Source organism: Syngnathus scovelli, chromosome 14 (genome assembly GCF_024217435.2).
Source record: "Syngnathus scovelli strain Florida chromosome 14, RoL_Ssco_1.2, whole genome shotgun sequence".
Classification (NCBI taxonomy): domain Eukaryota; kingdom Metazoa; phylum Chordata; class Actinopteri; order Syngnathiformes; family Syngnathidae; genus Syngnathus; species Syngnathus scovelli.
In genome coordinates, this window is record NC_090860.1 from 7,231,294 (window position 1) to 7,255,631 (window position 24,338).

Sequence of the window (24,338 nt, forward strand, 5' to 3'; positions counted from 1 at the left end):
CACCGTATGTAGTTTAATTATGTGAAAAAGTTACACCCCCCAAAAAATCCCACAGTAAATCACATTCAGTCAGTGTAAAAGAAATTCCTGAAAGAGAGAGAGATGTAGTACATATACAAATAAAAGAGGGGAAAAAAGAGATACAAGTAGGGGGGAACAAGCAATTAGTACTATATTGCTTGCAGTCTGTTACCTCACCACTAGATGACACTAAAACCCCAGTCTCGGACCTGTTGGTGTATCAATATTCTTTGGTGTAAAAAAAATAATAATAAAAATAATAAAATTTGTCACATTATTGTGCCCCGTAAACAGTTAACAAGGATAATTTGGTCACACGTCACAATTTAAAGTTCCTCTTATTAAAACCTAATAAAGATTCCAACATTCCCAGTTTCCCGAGTCAGGTGAAATAACCCTGATCATCTGCCATACAATCCCAAAACCACATGGAGGCGCCACAGAATAAGCTGAACTGAAGCCTCAATCTCCACCACCAGCATCTGAATAACAGTCTTGTGTGACATCATCTGAAGGTTTGAAAGGAGCAGGACATCCTGATGATGATATGAGCTTCTCCATTTTCCACCTGACCTTTCAGTCTAATCACAGCCACTGTAAAAGAAGAGATATAAAACACCAGGCAGCTGGTGATAAAGTGCCCTGAAAAGAAGCAGGTGGTGCTTGTGTATAACGTCACCCCCTCCTCCCCTTCATATGTTATGGCCCCTTTATTGCCCTTACATATCCCCTTCATATCTACCTGCTTCCCAGCCACAGTCAGGTAACACCACCTGCCGGAACAACCATAATACAATAAGAGGGCGGGGATGTTGCGATAGCAGCTTCTGCAAACTCTGTAATGAACTTGTCACTTATGGTTTGATGTTGAATTCAACAAACTGGAATAAGGTGTTGCAAAAATATGACTCTTATGTTCGTTAAAGGTCATGCGGCCTCTTGGGAACATGACGTGATTTAACCTGGGGTACATTTCTAAAATACAATTCACTTGTATTTAACTTTGTAATAAAATGTTATTTAATCTTTTAATCTGTTTGTTTTAAAACATTTAGGGAGAACTTTTATTTACAATACTGTATATCTTAATTGAATCATGGGAGTACAGTTTTTACTATAGTTAAGATACTTCCTCTTTTTTTATTGTCTTTCACTGATAGCGTAGCGATTCACACTGTGCCTTCCGTTCCTTGCAACGTATGACTACGTCAAAGTGATGGGAAGAATTTCATTTCGTCAGCCATGGCCTTGTCACATGAAAAAAAAAACATATTTTGCTGCTTTCCTGTTGCATCCAGACAAGTCCAAACCTTTTTGGGTAAGCATCAATTACTCTTGGGTTTTTGCTAATCGTGGACTCGAATGGATGTCTCCTTTGAATAACGGTGGTTCATTGTACACAATAAGATGGTAAAAGGTTCATCATGTTGATTGGCAAAATCCCAAATCTCCAATGTGAAAGATTCACTTTTTGAGTAAACTCCCCAAAAAATATTTTATTGTAAAATATTTTTTGTCAATTTGAAAACTGCATGTTAGCGCCTTACGTTTCCACAAAGCTAAATATAATAGGATTTTTTTTTTTTAATCTGCAGAAAGCTTTTATTCCCCTCCGCTGGAGGGCAGTGTTGTTTACTTCAACACATCCGCTGTCATGTTGGCCTACTGTGCAGAGCTGCAAGATATATTTGGTATTCCTTCAGCATTAAGTGGTATTATTAACACCAAACACCTCAGCAATAAGTATGAAAACACAAGGCGGTTGCTTTAAGCAAATATGGCGCTCTTGTCCATTTTGGTAGTGGAGGGTGTCGCAGCTGGAGTGGTAAACAATCATGGCTCACTTGCTGGGACTTGGTTGGTTTAGCAGTTATACAAACAAGGAAGGATGATTATTTTTTCCCCCTCACTATGATTTACTAACATGCCGCTGAGATCAGCAGCTAGCTGGTCTGTCTGAGGGCCATGCTTTTCAGCACACTTTGCAGTAAGTCTGAGGAGCTGTGCAAACAGACTTTTTATGACAGAGAACAAGGTGAGTGGCTTCACACTCTACAAGGCAGACAACACATCAAACAAACACTAAATGCACTGAGTACAATTGCAGCATACCATCTAACTTGGTGTTATTAGAGTCAGTGTTGGCGCTGCTACAATATTACATACATGTACGTATGTATATGTATGTATGGCAATGGTGGGAAATAAGGAAGTAGTAAGTAGATTTTTACTTAAGGATTTTTGGACGGCTTTCCTAAATTTGGAAATAGATACAGCATCTATAGTTTCTATTCCCTCGTCAAAATAGGTTATTTATTTATTGATGTATTTATTTATTTAAACAACATATATTATTTTTTGTTTATTTATTTATTTTATGTTTATTTACGACCTCAAGGTCTTATAGGACAGGGAAAAAAATTCTGCAACATTGAGAAAAATGAACAATGACGCCAAAAGATTCAGAGAAGCAATATATTCCCTATCTCTGGCCTTATTTAAGAACTAAGAATGATTTGTGGCAAATGTGCTGTGTTGTGCTATACAAACATCTTTTGATAGCATAAAAGTACAGCCAATGCTATTTAGCTGTGAAAGCTAGTTGAACTTTTTTCAAAATGTACAGGAGTTGAATCATTACTTCTAATTTTACCAGTCTTCTTTTTTACTGGTATTTTTTCCACCTCTTCTGTATGTCCTGATGGTGTTCATACAATATCAAGCTAATAGCTGTCCATTCCACAATATATCCCTTGTACTCTCCTCTGACAACTTTATTCCACTTTTGGCACTTGGAACATTGAGAAACATTTACTGTTGATTCAGTACTTCACATGTAGGAAGGTGCCATCCTCTCCCAGCTTAGAGCAACTTTCATCACGCTTCCAGCAGCCTCATCCAGCCATCGCGGTCTAACCTGATGAATCGAGGCACGCAACTCCCAGCTGCACAGCTCAGAGGCTTCTTTTCAACGGCTGAACCTGCCAACAGCTTGAGCGTTAATCTCCAGTGATTTCTCACCGAGTCATTTCACTTTATTGTCTTTTGAATGTGAAAGTCGCTGACTGATCAGTCTGTTCTTCCGCTTTCCAAATCTCTCTGCACACCTTATCTCAATTTGAGTGAGGGAATAAAAGGGGGGGGGGGGGGATGAAAAGCCTGGGAATGATTCAAAAGAATGCAGGTGGTGCTTAAAGTTGTATAGTAAATCCTTACAAGCACTGAGATAGAAGCATAAAATGTGTTCGACGCTTTAAAGACAAGTGCTGCAAATGCTGCAAGGGGGTCTCGCATCTAGATGAACTACTGATACAATACTTCTTCCATCTTTATATCCCGGTAAAATCTTCATGGCAGAGAACATATTGCAGAATTCTTAGCAGATGCAGAGCCACTTAAACTGCATATTCAGCCAGTAGGCTGCAAGCATTTATTGAAATACAAATAATGTTCAGTTACAGGTGCCCTTGTTTGAGATCATATATGTTTATTGACATGCATTCATAATCCGGTATATGAATTAATTAGTGCAGTAAGGAAAACTCTTATATGACCTATACTACTTTGAATGTATAAATATTGTAAACTTCCTCTATGGTCAAGAGCACAGGTGTCAAACTCAAGGCCCGGGGGCCAGATACGGCCCGCCACATCATTTTATGTGGCCTGCGAAGACAAATTGTGCATCAAATTTGTGTGTCATTACTAGAATTGCGAATTGTCTTCAGTTTTAATAATATATATATTTTACCAGTTTTTACTCGTCTGATTTGAAAATGAGTTATTTGTCAGTTTGTTTTGTACCTTTTACTGTATATAATATGAGGTGCTCATACATTTATTTGGGTTCATAATGGCCCTCCAAAAGCAGCTATGACGACAATGCGGCCCGCGAAAAAAAATTGTTTGACACCCCTGGTCAAGCGCAATTAAAATGAGGTAACTGCCAAAACTGCTAGTCTGGAGATGTGATACAATTTTATTTTATTATAAAATAAATTCACACACTCATTAACACAGTGTTTGAAAAGTATCACTTCAGTTTCTCCAACTCCCTCTGCCGCTTTGTTTTGGTATCCAAATATCACTCGCACCTTTGCTAACTAAGCTCCAAATGTCCTGATGGACATCTTGGTGAAAACGTCCCAATTGTGTTGTTCTGCTTGGCGTCCGTTCCACCGTGCCAAAGTGGGTCTGTTTTGCAGTCATGTGTGACCGGGCCACTTACTGGCTCACACTAATGACCCTAATTGGGAAAGTGGGCTCCGTTTCAGGCTCACTGACAGACTGACTGGCATGTGTGGAATGTGAGTCGATGGCACAACCCGCCTATTGTGTGCAGCGGCCAATCACTTAGCTGCTTCCGGCATTAGACAACTTGACTCATTCTTATCTGTGCTGCTCTCAAAGAGGCAAATGGAAACTAGATAAACCCTATACTTTTCCATTTTGATTTACTTTGAAAGAATGTTTTTGGTGTTCAACATTTTCTAAATTTCTGTTTTTGGCTGTGAAAGTGTGAATAGGAAATTGTCGCCACTGACAAAGTTGACTTAGCCGTCCATCCCATTCAGACATGTCTCTCATCCATAGGGTGGATGGAATTATCTGTTTGTGCTGAAATTTGCCGCTCCAATCTGAGGACCAGCTACACACAGGTATATAAATATTAGGACATGTTTTTAGGCTCTAACCCAGTGGTTCTTAACCTTGTTGGAGGTACCGAACGCCACCAGTTTCATATGCGCATTCACCGAACCCCTCTTCAGTGAAAAATAAAATGTTTTTTTTTGTTCAAATTCAAGACAGACCAACACAATGCATGAACTCACAAGAAATGACATACCTGCAAATTAGTGTGATTTCTGTTGCCTTTGTGAGACCAGTTCAGATATGCGTCACCACGAATTTACACAATAAATCAGCCATGTTCAGATCACCACAGTGGAGGCTCTGCCGAATCCCTGAGACCAACTCACTGAACCCCTAAGGTTCGATTGAACCCAAGTTAAGAACCACTGCTCTAGCCAATGAAAATGAAACGAAATGAGCAAGATATGTTTCAACTTCGGACATTCAGCTTTAAATTGAGAGTATTGACCAAATGGGGTGAATTGTATAGGCCCAAAACTCTTTGTAGTTCATCCTGGCGCTTTTGTCAGGAGTCACATCATGGATAACTGTGGCAGAGGCAAGGACACTGAAAAAACTGTTGGACATTATAGGCAATGTCAGTCACCCTCTGCACTCTGTCATCACTAATCGGAGGAGCCGGATCAGTGGGAGACTGCTCCTCCCCAATTGTAGGACAAGCAGACTGAAGAACTCCTTTGTCCCCCAAGCCATCAAGCTATTCAACTCCTCACTGGGGAGGAGGTGACATGGACATGAACAGGGACATAACTGTACACATTCTTCACGTCAATATACAATGCGCAATATTATGGCAACTACTGTGTAGTGTTTTTACCTCCCTCGATTTTCTTGCCTAGTTTATCTTTTGGCCTCTTTTACATTTCATTGCTATCTCTTGCACTGTGTGTATTTCGGCATCTTCTGTATATCTTGATCTCTTGTGTTTTTCTTGTGTATCTTGTATTTTACTGCTACTGGACACAGAATTTCCCTGAAGGAGTAATCCCAAGGGATTAATAAAGTTGAGTCTAAGTCTAAGTCTAACTGCAAGGCAACCAGATCCATTGGCAGCTTCACTCATTGTCCACAAGTTACATTTAGTACACCTATCCAATGTTGTATCAAAATGTGTCTTTGAAAAATGCTGAATTCATAGTAATGATCAAAAGTATATATGTACGTATATAAGCCTGGAATTAATGATGCAAATTAGTAAACCTCACTCAGATTTGCTGGTAAGTTTTTAGGATTTGTGATGATTTTCCGTCTGTAGTTCAACGCTGCCGCTCACTGAAAGAAATGGGCGTGAGCCACACGCTGCCAGGTATGTGTGTCAACACTCTTGGCCTGGAGGTGAACCCTTAGATACACTTTGTGTTGGAGGGAGAAGAAAGGCTGAGATGGGGAAAGCGGGTGTGGCTTGCTAAGTGACTCAGACTGACTCCGTTGAGTGACAAATCAAATGGCATTTGACAAAGCACGCGTTGGCTCCAAATTTTCTGGTTTCCTCCACCACACAGGTGGTGTTTGTCTCACACACCCCACCGGCCCAACACACACACACAGAATAGGTCCAGCCCAAAGGTTGATTGCACTCTGTATTAAACCAGGTAATCTCTGTCGAAAAAAAAAAAAAACAATACTATTTGAGTTTGACAAACATCCCTGATCACACATCGGACAATCAATAATATAAATAGCAACATCTACATGCGCATGTTTTGGTGACTTGTTGCTATTATTAAGATATTGCTGATCAAGTGTTGATCCAGTGCCCTGTACATGACCCAGCAATTGCAACACACAATCTGACGTCATGCACATGTACACACACACACACACACACACACACACACCTGTGGCACTTGATTAATGTTCTCTGGTGTGTGCCCCAGGTCAGTCTTTATGTGCTGATCCTTGAAGGGAGTGGTCAAGTTGTCCGAGATGAATTGATGGCTCTTCTATAGAAGACGTGGGGGGGTGATTGTGGCATAGTGAGACTTGCAGAACCTCTTTGTGTGTGTTTCCATCTCACACACACAAGCACAAATAGAAACCACTTTCAGTTGTCAGTCACAGTTCTCGTTTACCTGGATAACGCTGGCATAGTGTCAGACTTGAATCTATTATAGGTGTGTTTGCAAAGCAAAGATTCCCTAAGAATGATGATCTGTTTGCACATTTCTTAGTTCTTGTTCAAATAAGTGCATTACATAAACATTTTCTTCTGTATTTGTTTGTAAACATTAAAGGATGGCACACCGAGCAAATTGACTTAGGCGAGTGCCGAGGTATCTCCAACCAACAACAGACGGCTTTCGACATATTGCAGTTTGACGATGTTATTTCTTGAATTTGGTGCCAACTTCCTTGTGTGGGCCGGAGAAAGTTAGGGAGGAAGAAAACAAAAGAAGTCACCGTCGACATACTCATAAATTAGGATGCAAAGTCATAACGTGCAGTGTTGTTCCAAATCTGGGGGATGAAAGCGATTGTCTACGCCTGCATGCGTTAGCACGTTATCGTAAGAATCGGAGTTTCCACCTACTGTTCTGCAGCCTCATGCTGATAGCACGGCCCCAAATGTTGTCAATGTGAAATGCGCCTTCATGCTCAGAGTGTTGAACATCTTATGAACAGACAAGCAACCTGCCCGCCTGTCTGCTTCCCTGTCTGCACTCCACCTCGGGAGACGGGGATTAGCCGCCTTGGAGGAGCTACTGTATGGATGGCGTATGAATAAGTTGGGAGCGAGGTGACAGACGGGACGGATGGCGTCTCATCACCAGTAAAGCCTCGGGGCTCCCATAGGGAACCAGGGTGTCACGCAGAGATCCACATAAAGGGCCGTCGCAGACGAAGGCCTGGTCAAGGCCTAAGCTATAGAAGCCCTGACATCTGGCTTGCTTCTATGTTTCGCCGCCAACCTGCTACCCCAGTCTGGCAGCTATATGCACTTCTTTATTGGACCTTAATGCGCTCTTGAATCCTTGTCAAAATTGTGCCCTCTTGTTATTGCCAATGAATGTACAGTAAGCTTCGGGAATGGGATATCTGTCATATACAGCGCGTTCTCGGCGAGATACAGTGCTCGCTGTATCATTATATTGGCCATTAAAGTACAAATTGTGCAATGTGTGTTGCGTTTTGGCCGACAAAGTGTAAAGATAAAATGATGAAACAATGAAGGCAGGCTCACTCGCATCGAGGGGAAGATACACGGCAGGTGGTCGGAAAAGCTCCGACAGAACCCCTGATTTGTGCAGAATTGTGTTGCTTAAAGGATATGGCCACCAGATGCCCATTTGGATGAAAATCGAGCTTTCAGTCTAATCTGTCAAATTCGAAAGCCAAAAACGTGTCAGCATCGTGAGACGTCCAAAACTTTGGTTGGAACACCAGCTCTGAATGCTTTGTCTATTTCTAAAAATGAAAATGAATATACTGAGTGTAAGGTTATGATTACAACTGTATTGTATTAATCGTATTTGCAAATATTGCACAATCATTTCTTTCTCAATGAATGGCTGATTGCCTTTGTGCTGGCTGCACAGAACCTGAGCAGTCCTCAGAAAGAAGCCATAGATGGCAGTGTTTTGCCTTATTTTTAGCAGACCACTGTGGTCGAGCCAGATTTCACTGCATGGGTTTACCTCATTTTTATTTGCAATATATTTTCCGGTTTACCTTCATTTTGCAATTTAAATTTTAAACAATTGTAAAATACTGCAAAGTGGGAATTTTCTTCCCTGTACAAAATATAATTTTACCTTATTCCATCCCCTTTAAATTAAGGTTTTTTTTTTCCGTGTTATGAGCTGTTAAAGTGGCAAAATGTCTGTCGCCAATATGTAAATAAATGACAACCATTTTGTAAGTATTTAATTCAAGGATTACCTTTTTGTGCTTAGGATGAATGCTTTGCGGATTTTTGGAGGGAAACACCTGAGTATCATGTTTATTGGGTAAATTAAAATTATATTTTTTACTCACAACAAAGCATGGTTTAATGGGAGCACATTTCCTCTGTCTTGTGCTCCGACTGGGCCAAGGTCGCTCTTACATTTGACTGAAATCATAAAATGACACTTGAGATAAACAGAATGTTTACCCAGCCCATGTGAGCTGAGGCCGATATGTAAATGCAGCCTTATTCTTTCATCAAATTTGCATTAACCCTCTTAACCAAACACTACAGGGCTCCAATTCAAACAGCACTAATGATGGCTGGCCCTTTATGACCGATTGCCGTATCTGCAAAAAGAGAGAAAAAAAAAAAAAGAAAGAAAAAAGGAGGGGCACCAGCAATTTAGCCTGAAATAAAAAGAGCAAAACAGAGTAGCTATGGTGTTAGTGTCTGGTCATAATTGGATCAACTTTGCAAAGAAATGGATGTGTTTTGATGCTCTAGTGGCTGACTGGCCTATTTATCATTCCCCTTTTATCTGCTGCTGCCAGACCTTTCCATATAGCCTTCATTCCTGGGCTGACTAATCAAACAACTTTTTAATAAGACTAAACTGCATCACGGCAGCCACACATCAGAGCGGCGCAGGGAGAAACATCTTGGGATGAATATCAATGACCACTGAGGCAACTTGCTTTTCTCTCATGACGACTTTCAGTTGGACATCAAGAAGCATCCGTGAAGCCATCGAGACAAGAAAACTTGAAAATGATTATTTAAGCGTTATGTCTTGCAGTCCTCGATCTTGCACATTTAAATGAAAAAACAGTTGCTTATATTTGTGCTTCCAATGTGTACGATGTGATCAAGAAAAAACACAAGAACCAGTTTTTGGGGCAAATTGCATTGCAAACAAATTCAACTAGAGTAGAGCAGAGCTCAATGGCCAGGAGGCAAAGACACACTTACTGACTCACATTTTAATATTGAGTCACTCTTGATTATACTACTTAATATTGTTTTATCTTCCTCTGGGTTCCGCTCCTTCACGTTTGGTGGGAATTGATTGAGTAATTCCATGAAATCAACTTTTGAATGAGCTTCATAGCTACACAAAACTCACTGATGTGCCTTTGTACGATACAATTTGGTTTCAGGAGAAAATTCCACCACTGAAATTCCGTGTAATGTAAGCAATATGGATAAAAAAACAGAGTGATTCTGATTATTTTTCCTGATTTGATTAAATATGTTAAAATATCCTTTGCACTTGTTACCACGTAAAGTTCATTGGTCTCAATGATAATCTCCCTAGTGAGACAACCTGAAAATTGAATTTACGTCCACACGAGTAGAAAATTAGGGGCTGCCAGCACTGAGCGCTCAGGAATAGAAACTCAAGAGAACATAAAAAAATAATTATATGCTTTATTAACTTGAAAGAGAGACACACCTTTTGTTCTGTATGATGACATGTATTTTATAATTGAACCACAACTGTATTGAAGGAATATTTAATTTATTTAGCCATTTTCAACAGTAAAAAGTTGACATTTTGTTCATAATATAATTTCAGAATTTTTCATGCACAATTAACACATTTGAAAATGCATTTTGCCACTTGCTGTTGACTGAAAATTACATCACATGCGTTCAGTGCTCGAGTAAGAACCACTCATGGCTCATTCGCAAGCTGAGCTGTGATTGGCTGTTGCAAGTGGCAAAATGCGATTTAAAAAGCGTTAATTGTACGTGAAAAATAATTGAATAAGTTAAGTTTTAATAAGTTTTCATATTCATCAGAGACTTAATATTCACGTTGAACATATCTAAATAAGTATCCCTTTAGATATAAAACATACACAGATATTTTATATCAACATTATCAAACATTCACATACAGTACGTGGGGCTCATGGTTGCTTGGCAACATGTCCAGATGAGATTACAGTGGCTAGGTTCAAGTTGCAAACCTGCTGTGTTTTGGTTGCCTGTCCCAAGATGAAATTGATGTGTTGCAGCCCGGCGCAAGCCGAGAGCAGCTGCCACATCGAGGTTAACAAGACCAAAACAAAACAAATGACAGCGTGCAACAAAAGGGCAGTGCGAGCAGGCCAGGCAGGAAGATCTCCCCGTCGGCCCCCTACCACCAATGGAGGACCCTAGACTAGAGCCCTTGCTAGGAAACTGGGGCTCTCATGTTTGGAATGCGTCTCCCTACGTCATATCCCACACGGGCAGTCCTCTCGCCATCGCTCTCACAATTTGTCTTTTTGGCCGGGGCGCCTCAATTTTGTATTTCCTTTAAGATCATATCAAAAAGGGAAGAAAAGACAAGCCCTGGATGCCCTTGGAAGAGGACAACAAAGTGACATTTGGAGTGTGCCTGTCAAATTGCTATCTAATTGTTGCAGGGCTGCAGGGGGGAGCCCGTATCTGCTTTTCTCCCGCCGCCGGCTGCCGACCCTGCCGCTCACAAAGCCCGGGGATGCCACACACATTCTGTTTGTTCTACATGAGCAAACAGATTGTAAACTGGCTGATAATTTTTGTACTGACAATGTCATTTACGGCTGTCAGCCTTTTGTCTGCTCTGTTTGCTTTATTCAAATATGAAGCGAGTGGACCTCCCCTCCGTCGCGCACTTCTGCATTAAAATCACATCAATTCACTTCCATTTTGTCTTATCTGAAATTCATTGGAGGCAATCACTTGGTTGAATGCCCGACTGTTTCCATGGAGACCAAGGGTCTCATGTGGACTTCAGAAGGATTAGGAACTTGTAAGATTTAAGTCGTCAAGTACACAGTTGCTTTGTTGTGTCATCCTTTGATTTTGACGGGGAGGGGGTTGCCTTTTCTAACTTTCGGCTGAGATGAAATGAATCAAGATGAACCTTCGAGTTAGTTTGATCATATTTTTTATATAAGTGGCATGCGACGTGCTGGCAGAAGAATATTTGCCCCCAACCTACCGACAAAATGCCGTGGATGCTCGCCTCCCAGGATGTCCCACTCTGCTCCTGAGGCATCTCCCCGTTCTTTGTTCGCCAAGGTCAGGGCACAAAGTGCTGAGTTATTCACATCCAACTGTCCGTCTGGAAGCGGCTGCAGATGTTACCCATTTTTGTGTTGGTTTTGTCTCCTCGTTCCGTCCATTCTGTCCCTCGCGTCTTGTCAGTGCTAGCTGCCAGGTCGCTTGGCGTGTGACTTTTTAAAAAGCGGAAAAAACGTGGCCTGTGAAAGAAGTTCAGGCCTTGGCTCCTGCGACTTTTTTTTTATGTTCCTTGCCTTCTCAGCCAAAAGTAAAAAGTAAACAGTCTGAAGTTAATGGATTCATTTTTAGTAGGGCCAGGCAGTTTGTGGACAACAGAGGGCCGCTTCTTTTTGTTCTCTTTACCATCCATACTAACATCTATTAGGCTAGCCTTTATTGTCGGCGATGACAGGCGGTTTTCAGCACTTAATGCATTCCAAATATTTTCTCCACTTTCTTACAAAAGTGAAGAACAAAAGAAATCTTTTGAATAGTTTGTACATTTAAAGCGACAAAGGCCTAGTCTAGATCAAAACACTGAATAAACCTCTTAAAATATGCTGTAGACGTATGGAGTCATTTGCATCTCATTTCCTTATTGAACTGGGCAGCGTGCGTGCACACAAACACACACGCACACACACATTGCTTTGCTGAGGCAGCTCAAGAGAAGCAAAGACTGCATGTTGACTACTCGTCCCATAATTTATTCAGATTTTTTTTTTCAAATGTAAGGATCTTCATTCAAGCTTTGTCAACTCTTTCCAGAGCCAGCCGATCGCCGTTCGGTGAAATTTGAGATGTAAACAAAAGTTGTCTCTGCTGACAAGCTGTCACCTGGAGCATCTAAACAATCAATGCACATTTGCAACTTGCTATTTACTCCATGTTGACATCAATGGCAGCCCTTTAAATTAAGGTCATTTGGTCAGATATTGCATGACATTAGACTTGGCATTTTGGGAAGATAACTAGACAGAATATAAAGTTGAGTGCTATGTAAAATGGCTGACTGAAACAGACATTACACGATTTCTCGTTTCTTCCGCTGCCGAGGGAATGTTGTTCGATGCAAATCAAATTTTCTTTTTTCGTAGTTGGACATTTCTTGGAATCTCAACTGAAATCTCAAAAAGATACAGCACTGGCAAAGGCTTTCGTATAATCCCGCCACTGCCTGTCGAGACTCTATTTCCTCGAGAGAACTCGGATTAAATCACAAAGACCGGTCTCTGTTTGAAGAAAAAAAAAGCTCATGATGGAAAATTCGACTTTCTCTGGTGAGCGAGCAAAAAAAAAAAAAAAAAAAAAGCTTCAGGCTCCAACTAGGTGGTCTTATTAATGAATTCACTTGACGTTGAAAATGAGAATAAAACTGTGATATGAAGCAAAATGCTGTTTTCAGGGGAGCTTGTTGGTGTCGACGTGTTACACTTTGGTCAAGGACACGTCTCAATGTCCAATGTCTTTATTGTGCCAAGAGGCAATGGGAAATCAATGACACTGACCTGTCCAACGCAGTATACCTATAAGCTGACTGAGGTCACTGTCAGGAAAGATCCGGCTCAGCAGAGTACACAGAAAACTTTGGAAGGTCCTCAGGGACATTTCCAACTAAATGGGGCGATATGTCACGTCAATATTGCACCGCGAGCATGGCGTCTGCTTTTTCGACACAGCAAACACGTGAGAGGGAAAAGTTGCCGGCCAGAGCTGAGTGTGCACAAGTAGATGGAGATACAGATCAGACGTGGCGACTCGGAGTAGCTTTATGTGCTCCGTCTTGCAGCTCGGTGGGGGCCTCACTGGCTGCACAGTTGGCTGGGCTATTGATCTCATTGTTGCTAAAGACACTTCATGTACCCTGAAAGACTGCCGCACAAAGCGCTGACATTGATAGGGCCACACTGAGGTGGGCCTTTTTGTCCCTGACTGTGTGTGGGAGTTGGACTTAGGATGGGGGTGGGGGCTGAGCCTGGATGGAGCTGACCCACACGGGACGGCGTGTACACTTCGGATTGTGGTGACGCTCAAATGTCAGGCTGTCGTAACCGTTTCTTTTTCGGAGGTTGGTTGTTTGAATTCAAGTCGACATCGCAATTTAGGATAGTGCAATTTTCCAATTGCAGAGGCGGCAATTTAGATGGGGGGCAGTCTGTAGGATTTTTATTTTATATATATACATAATATTGTATTACTTATACAGTGTCTTGGTATTATAAGCACCGTGTTTAAAAAGTTTACATATCATTGTTTTGTGAAAAAGTTGAAATGATAGCGCCATAGATTTGAAAAAAAATTCAAAATTGTTCAGCCCCACTAAGGATCATACACTGATTATAACATTTGGCATTACTTTGAACCTGCCGAAAAGTGAGCTCACGCACGATCAATCAAATTGATTTATATTATTGTTGATGAACAATTTCTAAAGCCTTTATAACGGTAACCTCATTTGTAGAGTACAGTTCCAATAATGTTGACACACGCACACACACAAACACACACAGAGTACCTTACTGATGTTGTGCCAAACTCAACACAGTGCAAATCTGGTACGTTTACTCCCAAATAAAGGGTTAAACCTTTCTTTGTACGCTGACTGAAAGGGAAAGTCAAGTTGCAAAGCAAAAGCTGTCGACACAGCCGCCTTTCGTCGTTGCACACACTTTTTCTTACATGTAGCCACATGATATGCCTACCTGCACATCTGGCCTTTATTTTGGTAACTAAGGAATATCTAAACAGTGCTCAATCCAAAAATGGCCTTGTTGTTTTAGTTACAGGTGGGAAGGATGTTGCTCTCCATGCAATTTTTTTTTTTTTTTATCTCACACTTATGAGTTGTGCTCACCTTGCATCCCATTTATAAAATACCTCTGTCATTAGAGGGTACTGGCTATTATTGTTTGCATAAAAGGAGTCCATTTTGATGGGATTAGCCCCTCCCAGGAGCCTTGTTGCGGCAGACTTTTCTATCTACTGATTTAGCCAAATGTAGGAGCTGTATTGTGCTGCTTTCAAAGAGCCACGGCCACCCACATTTCTGGACTTGCAGGGGATAACCGTGCAGACAAGGCGTGACCGATGCGCCTCCCAAAGGGGAACAACGCCTTCCGAAAGGCAAGTGGGTAATTGATTTAAAGATTGGTTAATAGCTCATGCTTGATTAGGCATACCGTGCCGAGCCAAATCCACAAGAGTACAGCACGTATGTATCTAGCGGAGTCGGTGAATGTTCCGGAGCCAATGGAGGGAGTCAAAGAGCAAATGTCACTCTGTGAGACTTGGCTCGACCGTGGTTCACCTCCAACCTCTTCATCATTCTTCATGTCAGAAATGGCATCAGAGAAAGAAATCCCATGTGCGGGTTTGCACCAGTGTGGAAAGAGAAGTTGAGTCAAAAATTGTCTTTACAAAAATATCTTTAATGCACCCACAAAGTCTTAAGTCTGTTTTTAAGCATCTTGGGGGTAGCCATTTTGTTGACTGAAAATCAGGAAATGACTCAACTATTTTCTGGGTTTGGTGATGTGACCCTCACAAGTTGAGTCCTTTGGAACTGCGATGTAATTTTAAATACAAATGTGTGGATCTTTCTGATTAATTTATATTCCACAAAAATATTTGAACAACAATAGCAATTTAAGACGAGTGTGGAAAGACATTTTCTGATTTTTCCTTCGAATATGTCCAATTTTTTTCATGATTCTATTGGATAGAGTCCCCTGCATTCTCATTTAAATGCCTACTGTCTGCTATTTTGCCAGGACAGGTTTGAGCAAGGATTATAGCACAGCATTACAGGCAGCCCTTTGTTCTGCTCCACCATTTTAATGTCATCCTCTATAACCTCAACAATGCCATGGCATTCCACCCCAGTGGCACACGAGGTGTCCCTAATTAGATCATAATACTGATCTGTTGTCCTGATTAGCATTGAATAGGCTTTGATCAGCATGTATTACCAGATTATTGTGATAGCCCACCTTTGGATTAAGACAAGGTCCACACTCATTGTGCTTCCCTGCTGGGAAAAAAGAAGGGGTGTGGGTTGGTTGAGGATTAGGCCCGATGCCTCCTTTGTATGCGGGAAATACCACTTTATCACCGAGGCTTGTGCTGAGCCACAGGCTCCTGCAATGAGAGCCAAGGAGCTGGCAGCTCTTTTTTTTTTTTTTTCAGGAAGCAGCCTCGATGTCCTTTTTGGAGGCATCGTGACAACAAGGTGTAGTACTCGCCTCCATCTGGTGAATTTACCCAATGAAATTTTAGAATAATTCTGCCACCCCATGAGCAATTTCAAAAATGGCTGGTGGCATCCCCATGTAGGCGGAGCTTTTCAATGCTTCTGTCTCGTCAATGCCACAAAACTGATTGATCTCCAGGAGCCCTGAGTGAAACATAGTAGCAGAAGTAATTTGATATACAACCATAATTAGACATGAATATGGATCCTAACCTCCTGCTGTGATGATCCCCAGATTTCAAGATTGAGGAATGTTGGATTATCCATCATTGGTATTTGCACTAGTTACCCACAATGTGGAGCACAGGGATTGTCCGGAGAAATATGCGACCTGTCATAACCCTTTCGTAAAATTGAAATTTCCTTAAAAGAACTGATCTATTGTCAGCTACTTAGACCACTTGCATGTTTTCATTTGAAGTGATGCTTAATGCCTGCCTTGAAAAGAAAGAATCACTCCTTAAATGGGTCATTCCTGTTGACATTTTTCCCAGCATGAGTCATGTGATCATCTAAAATATTTATGAGATCAGTCACTGGAAAAGAAGATTTCTATACCGTTGAAGTGCAAGGTACCTTTTCGTCTACCCTCAGAGATTCCGCGATCAATCGCATTCACTACAAATGAATGGGAAGCTTTGAATGAAGTAATGGAAAATTGCAATCCATCTTTTCTCGTGGACAACTCTTTTATACGCAGCTTAATGCAACAAAAGGAGCCTGATGCAAGTGTTTCCCTCTTTGTCTGGCATTTTGTGAGCGGACAAACGCCTCCAGGCTTGGAATATTTGAGGACGAAACAACTTTGCACATAGTATATATAATGTGTATCTCATACAAGCGCTGTATCAAACAATTTGGCCTTTATTATTATTATTATTATTATTATTATTATTATTATTATTATTATTATTATTATTATTATTATTATTATTATTATCATTAGTGCATTCATTTATTGTTATTTTGCTGTGGCTTTGAGTACCAATTTAAAATTTAAAATAGGCAAATTTTGGCACATGTATTATTCAAATGGATCTTCAAATACAATTTGCAGTTCAAATGTAGTACTTAAATATCCAATATTTCAGATATGTTATAAGGATGTACACAAATAGCATCTTTTTTGACAGATCATGTGTAAATTAAAATTAAAATTAAACAATTTTCCTTTTCCAGGCACATCCCATTTATTTCTGGCAAAAACAGTTACACATTTCAGATTAATAAAACCAAAACAAATAATTTGTGCATTTTGGCGTAAATGCTCCACCCTGTGCACACATCAGAATACAGAGACACAGGAAGAAGGGAATGGCTGCTATCAAGGTTCCCATCTGCTGTCAGATCAATATTTTGTGCAATCCTTGTAGGCCTGTCTGTTTACCTTCAGCATCTGTGCCTAGCATACCAAGCCACTGCAATGTTTGAGCATGTGACTGTGTAATAATGGCAGACAGGCCAACTAATAGCCATCGCAATATCTGTAGCTTGACCCAGTGTGCCTCTCCCTAATTGATCTATAGATTAACATCAGACACATCAGTCAAGGGTTAACCTTTTCTGTTAGCTGCACTCTCTTTGCTGTGGATTATCAAGCAATTGGAAAGCTGACAGCCACTAGTGAGAAAAAAGAAGCACCATTTCAACCAAAAAATAGATGCTATTAAAACAACAAAATAATGACGTATTTATTACCGCTTTGCTGATGTGCCTTGCGCCGTCAAGTTTTCCCACCGAAAGTTTATCTTCACACAATCTAACTTCTCGGAGCAAGCCTTTGAGTAATCTTCCTGCTGTGCGCCTCCCCTTCACAAAGCGTCCGTTTCATCGGTGCAGACTAACCGAGGTCAGGCTAGCCCTGCGCTGCGCGGCCCCACAGTTCCCTCGTCCTATATGTACACTTGGTTCGGCTATGTAAACTTTGACATGTGGGTGTCAATCTCTCCCATATTTACCATGGGCTTTATCAGACCATGATTAGTTTTCCGAGCAAATTTGGAGGTAAAAAGAAAAACACCACTAGCAGTGTGTAAGCCAACAGCGCGTGTGCCACTGTTGGGCAATGCATATTTACAAGGGTCCGGCTTGTTTTGCTAAGGCTTTCTCTGTAGGTACATGTCAACTGAGGTCTTCGGCAAGAAGCGGGGCTTTATCAACAAGCAAGAAAGGGCGCATTCAAGCACGCAAGTTCATGTTTGTTAGCCGAGCTCGTCCCGGAGTAGAACTGTAAATACCCGACTGCATGTCAACAAGCGGGTGTCGGTGAAACAATCACAAAATTATCAACAGTGGGATAAACAAAAAAAGAGCGGAAAGCCCTAATGCACTAACAAAAGAGGAGTTGAGTCTATAAAAATCCTGACTGATGGGATTATTTCCATTTATTGCATTAGGAAAACAACAGCATAGGACATTCTAAGATTGAACTTGATAGGATTATATTTGTGGACACTGGTCAATGACATACGAGGGCCCTAAGTGTTTGCCTCAAACAAATGGTCCCCACTAAACGTGTACTCAAGCCAGAGTAAATTTGATTGCGGACGACAGAGAGAGAACCGGTGGCGGGGGTGCTTGGGTGACCCGGCCATTCCTGTAAATAGCGGAGAAAGAGAAACATTTGCTATGACGTGGAAAAGCAAAGATGGAAATCGCATGCAAATGTTGGCCGATGCGACGACGTCGTTTGCTCTTAGAGGCCTTGAAGGGACCTTGTGGAATAACAACCATCACCTTAGCGTACTCCTGGTTTTAATTGGAATGCCTATTTTGAAAGAACTTTATTGTCATGTCATTTTGAGAATTTTTGCGATTTTTGCAATCTATGAATTGTGCATGAGCCTAATCCAAAGTTAAGGCTCCTCATCCATGAGCAATCTAATAAACACTGATACAAAGATCTTCTCTATAGTTATTAATGTTCGACTTTCTTCCTCCCATGTTACCTTCTCATGTGGACCAATCCCACTCCACTCAACGTGGTGTCATGGTAACTGAGCGAGTGTGTGGTCTCTGTTTAATAAACGTGGCCGGACCTGAGTGAAATGGAACGGGTCCCATATTGACCACTGGAGAAGAGATTAAATGCTGGTGACATTTCCGAGGTGGAATTTGCAATTTCCACAAATATGAGGGCATCCTCAAAGCCGGCATGACAGCACATAAAATCAATACAAATAACCTGAATCCCTAATACCTTGATCCCTGTTAGTGGAGGGATGCATTACAACTAAGACACTGGGAAGTGGGAGACGGCGGCCCCCCACCTGCTTCCAGGCTCACTGCTGATTCCCATCGACTGCCTCCAGGCCAAACACACACGCAATAACAATTAGGTGGGCCCGATTCCCTCCTTCTCAGAGACACATCCGAAACGCACACTGTCAAATTGATCACGAAATATGCATCTGATTGTACCCCGTCCTTTATTTGAAAAAGAAGCGTTGGGCAGCTGGTAAATGAAAAAACGAAATGGCACACAACATGTTTCACAGAGCCAACATCAACATTCCTATTGATATTCCCACTGTGGAAAAGATATCTTTGGGAACACATTGGCCACACCCGTTGTGAGTCATCACTCCAAGCGGGATTAGCGGGCTTACCCCAGATTTAGCCAGGGGAGACACTGAAAAGAAAACAACTCTCCTTCTTTATATCCTCGCTTCTGTCTGTTGCAAAAGTCACTTTTTTTCGGGAGCGGGGGGGATTTGGAGGGTGTGCTGCTGCTCTGTACAGTAGACGTTGGAAGTGGGAAATTTTCAATGAACACAAGGACAGGTAAGGATAGGCAGGTGGCGTGAAGAGCAGTTGGCGACGCCCTACAAATGACACACCACTTATATAAAAATACGGGGGTCATCTGAACCAACAGCCTGCTGCAAAAAGTTATCCCAATTCATGAAGTTAACGTTAATCAGCTACCTTATAAAACCAAAATATGTGTAAGATAATATTGAGTGTTCTAAACGCAGCTATCACACTCAGCTGCACGGCTTCATTTCCTGTCGATTGTCATGCGGCCTTGTAACTACCACTCTATGGCGGTGATAACAGCGCACCTGCTGTCTCGTTTTTTTTTTTGTTAGCCCCTCCCACTTAGCATAGGTGGCAGGTGGTGGCGAGGAACCAGCACAAATGCCACCTTCCCACATGGAAGGCATTTATACTACTTTAAAATATTCTACTCACATTTTGGATCATCTTTGATTGCTCCAATCTATGTGTAATATTTCCTTTCTGGATAACAGAATAACATGATAACATTTGAAATTCATGTGTCTCCACTTAAACAATTTAGAGTTGAACTGAAGATAATAATAATAATAATAATAATAATAATAATAATAATAATAATAATAATAATGATAATGTTTCTATTCTGTATTAATAATAATAATAATAATAATAATAATAATAATTATTATTATTATTATTATTATTATTATTATTATTATTATTATTATTATTATTATTATTATTATTATTATTGTAATCTTCACTTTAGCCCCCCACCAATAGTTTAGATGGAGACAAATGGATTTAAAATGTAATCATGTTAAACTGTTTGAAATGCATATTGATAGGATGGACGATGACAGGTTGGATCTTTTTAGCCAATGTTAAGATTTAATGTAGCATGTTGTGGCCACTCGCTCCATTTGCAAGCTGACAATGGTTTAGCAAAAATATTTTGAATTGTTTGCTCAGCGCCGGTGAGATGCGTTAAAATTGACACCACGCCACTTTCTGTCCTCTCTCTTATCCATTTTAAAAAAGTGGTCCTTCATCTTGTATCCATCCTTGTGACCTTTTTCACCATGTGTGCCAGCCCGTGGGGTCCACATATTTATGTGAGTTGTTTCTTTTTCCGCTTGCCTGGGATGAGGGATCACTGATGGATGTGAGAATGTGAACCGGGTGCTAAAGCTTCCCTGTCAGGAGGTATTACTGCTCCGTGTTGTGCACGAGAACAGTTGGAATCCCTCGCCACTGATATCTTAATCTGCGTCTTTTAGGACAACAGCTCCTGATGAAGTGGTCACCGGTGAGGCGGGGAGGAAGGGAAGGTTCGCAAGCAATCCAGGTGACCCGTGGCCTTAACTTTGGGGGGAAATAACATGCCTGGACAGAGCATCTCCTCAACCCTGCTTTTCTTTAGCAGCCAAAAGCCAGAGGACAGCAGAGTGCTTGCAGGTTTTAAAAGCTACACCCTGGTTAAAGCTGCCATCATCATTACACTAAGAGGCTGAACTGTGGCGGCGTAATGTGTGTGCTGAGTTACTCGGTCTGTTTGAAGGGCCCTCAGCACAAGTGTGTCTGCTGTTGACACTCGCCATTTAATATTGTTTGAATTTTTCATCCAGATCCCAAGCCCCGTTATAAGAGCCCTTTGTTTTCCGATGTGTTTGTACATTCTTTGTGTGCATGTTTGCAGAGCCATTAGCACCTTATTTAGCTCGATTTGTTGCAAAGTTAGCACGAGTTGAAATTCGGATGTTTTTGTTTCCTCTCCTGCACTAATATTTGTGCTCAGATTGATTTCGGTCAAATATTATCCATCGTGGTGGTCCAACATGCGGGAATTTTAATCTTTTGACTGGACATCCAGCTGCAGACGTGCCTGTACCCCCTTCCCCTCAGTGACCATTGTGCAGGCGACCCCGACGCAGCATTCAATGCAGGTCACAGCAGGTTAGCCACAAAGCTGTGTGAAAGGGGGGTTTTGTGTGCGGGCCTGAAAGAAGTGCACGCGATTAAAAATAGCCTGCCCTCCTGTCAATGCATCGCCATTAAAAACAGCTGGGCCGGGCTCCTGCCTGCATTGAGCCACATGAAAGTTGATTCTCTCTTTGTGTTGCTATCTTGTCACAACTCCCCCTTTACTGCCGCCCTTTGTCGGCCGCTTTGTGCTCACGCCATCGCCGAGGCAAAGTCAGCCTCATAAAAAGAGTTCATTTTGAATTCACTGGCCTCCGATGAACACTGGGAACTTTCTTTTTTGTGCCGTCATCCATAAATTGATGCTCACTCACTGGGCGCTGTCAGTCGGCCTCAAAAGATTCTTTATCAAGCATTTCCTACTTCTCCCCTCTGACACGTTTTTGTCAATTCAGCCTCGTAGGTAATCGGCCTAATCACACTCGGCTGCCTCCGGCGGGGGCTGCCAGGATACTAACAATGTGTGGTGGCTCCTCTTCTAATTTAATTTATGCCACAGCAGGAGGGGAGAAATAATCTATCAATATATGGCTTCTTGTATTAATCATAGCGGCTTGTCAGAAGAGGTTGTGGGTGCCTGAGTGTTTGCATTTTGCTGTCACTTACGACACATTAGGGCTTTCATTGAGTTCTCAGAGTCCACAGGTAAAAGTAAACACAGAGGATGCCACCCATGGAGATGCTGTCAGTGGCTGCAGTGAATCGCATCAGCACTACCTGAGCAGCTAGGCCCTCCAGGAGTTAATGGAGGAGGAGGGGGCGGGGGGCTACTCTCAAACAGTAACCCCTCCTTTCTTTTACTAGGCAGGCTAGTCATTTTCTGCCTGCCTTTATTCTTGTTCTCTTCTTTACTTGTGTCCATCTTTGATACCAAAGGATTCCTGCGCCTCGGGAAAACCCCACAAACACATTAGAGCTTAAAAAAAAACATATTATTAAAAGTGAAGACAATTTGCAATTCTAGTAATGACACGAATTTGATGCACAATTTGTCTTTGCGGGCCACATAAAATGATGTGGCGGGCCGAATCTGGCCCCCGGGCCTTGAGTTTGAGACTCATGAAATAATGGAAAAAATCAGAATAAATCAGGGTTGGGTTTAAAAGTGCTAATTAGCATGCACCATTCTATATTCAATGTGCCAGGTTAGTGTCAATTTGTTGATATGCACTATTTTTTTTGTATATTTGCTTTTAATCCTTAGCCTTCTTCTATGTAGCCTATAATTGTTGGCTCTATCAATATCCTATAGCTCTTTTCAAAGGGGTAAATCTGCTCCTATATTCCTCATTTTCTTTCATCTCTCTCTCTGTCTCTCTCTCCCTCTCTCTCTCTTTTTCTGTCTCACACACACATACACATGTCCGCCCGTTCTTTTGTTCTAGCTCTCTGTCTGCTTTGGCTGCTGGTGCTGTTGTGTTGCTGATGGAAGGGATTGTCTGGTTTTATTAATATGACAGGTGAGCCTGCCCAGCTGCTACCTGAGTGTGTGCGTGTGTGCATCTTTGTGTGCATGTGTATGTCAGAGCTGAAAAGCAGCAGCTGTCTCACACGCAACACACACATCATGCATGGAATCCACCCTCACAGAAATTATTGCAGCATATTATTTTTTATTATTATTTTATTCACAGATGATCAGAGACGACTCACATTGAAGCATTTTACAATGGCCGTGCAGATGCTCTCCACCTTGACAACACGCTATCTTCATATAGTAGCTTTTTGTTTACTTCCTGGGCTGCAAATTACCAGGATAATATTCTCTTCTCATCTGACATGGACGAGCCTTTCTCTTCATGTTTTGACTCATATGCTGAGGTTCAATAGCTCATATTGACTTAAGCCACTGAACACCAGGGAGATGCTCTGTATTCATAAAAGAGGTAGACGTGGAGACAATCGAGTGAATAGAATGGTTATTGGGAACTGCGGCAGGTTTAGTATATGTGTGTATAGAGCATGAAGTCAGTTGTTGGCCTATACGCCTGTCATTGACTGCTGCTCACGCATGACGACGGCAGCCCAGAGGTCTTCCACCTGAGTCGCTCCATTACCTGCGTGCACCACTTTTGTCTCACAGCTCTATATGTGGTGGAGGGGGGGAGGGTTGAATGCACACTAAGTGGTCCAGGCCAGCAGGCGTCAGGAAGGGAGAAAGTTAAAATGTTTGTTACAACTCCTATTGTGCATGTGTTTCTTTTGTTTCTATAGTGGCCCAGTGAGTGCATATTATTTTTAGTTCTTTCCGGTTTTAGGTTCCATTTACTGTAATTGGCCTTTTGGAAGGTAATAAATACCTTTGAAAAAAGAAGCCTGTCAAACTAAGAGACAGCGTTTGTTTTATTAGGTCTCGCAGAGAAGTCGACAGACTGGTTGGCTAATGGGCGGATAGCACCAGCCTACTCAGTTAAGTGCGGGGACAGGTTCGTCCCTTCACTGAGCCATGACCAATGTGGTTGGTTGGTTGCTGAGTAATTTCTCCACTGCCATTTAATTTTTATCACTCTTTGTAAGACAAAAAAAGCCAAGTTGAGGGTGGGCATGCTTTCCTGAGCAAAACTTGGAATTACTTTGCTGGTTAGCATTTTATTCACTGTGTTGCTGGTGACTATTTCCATGTTTGCCACAGAGACCTGGTGGCCACTGGGAATTTTGGGAGATTCCCAAAATATTTATTTAGTTACTTATTTATTTATTTATTTATTTATTTATTTATTTATTTATTTATTTATTTATTTATTTATTTTCACGAGTGTAGTCACG

At 41.5% G+C, this 24,338-nt stretch overlaps 1 long non-coding RNA gene across 1 annotated transcript; it reads left to right on the top strand.

The window, feature by feature from the left end:
• The first annotated feature begins 1,832 nt into the window (after window positions 1–1,832).
• Window positions 1,833–23,672, top strand: LOC125981161 (uncharacterized). The gene is made up of 3 exons (XR_007485850.1): window positions 1,833–2,056; window positions 4,615–4,679; window positions 20,870–23,672. It is a non-coding gene; the product is annotated as an uncharacterized lncRNA (long non-coding RNA).
• The last annotated feature ends 666 nt before the right edge of the window (window positions 23,673–24,338 follow it).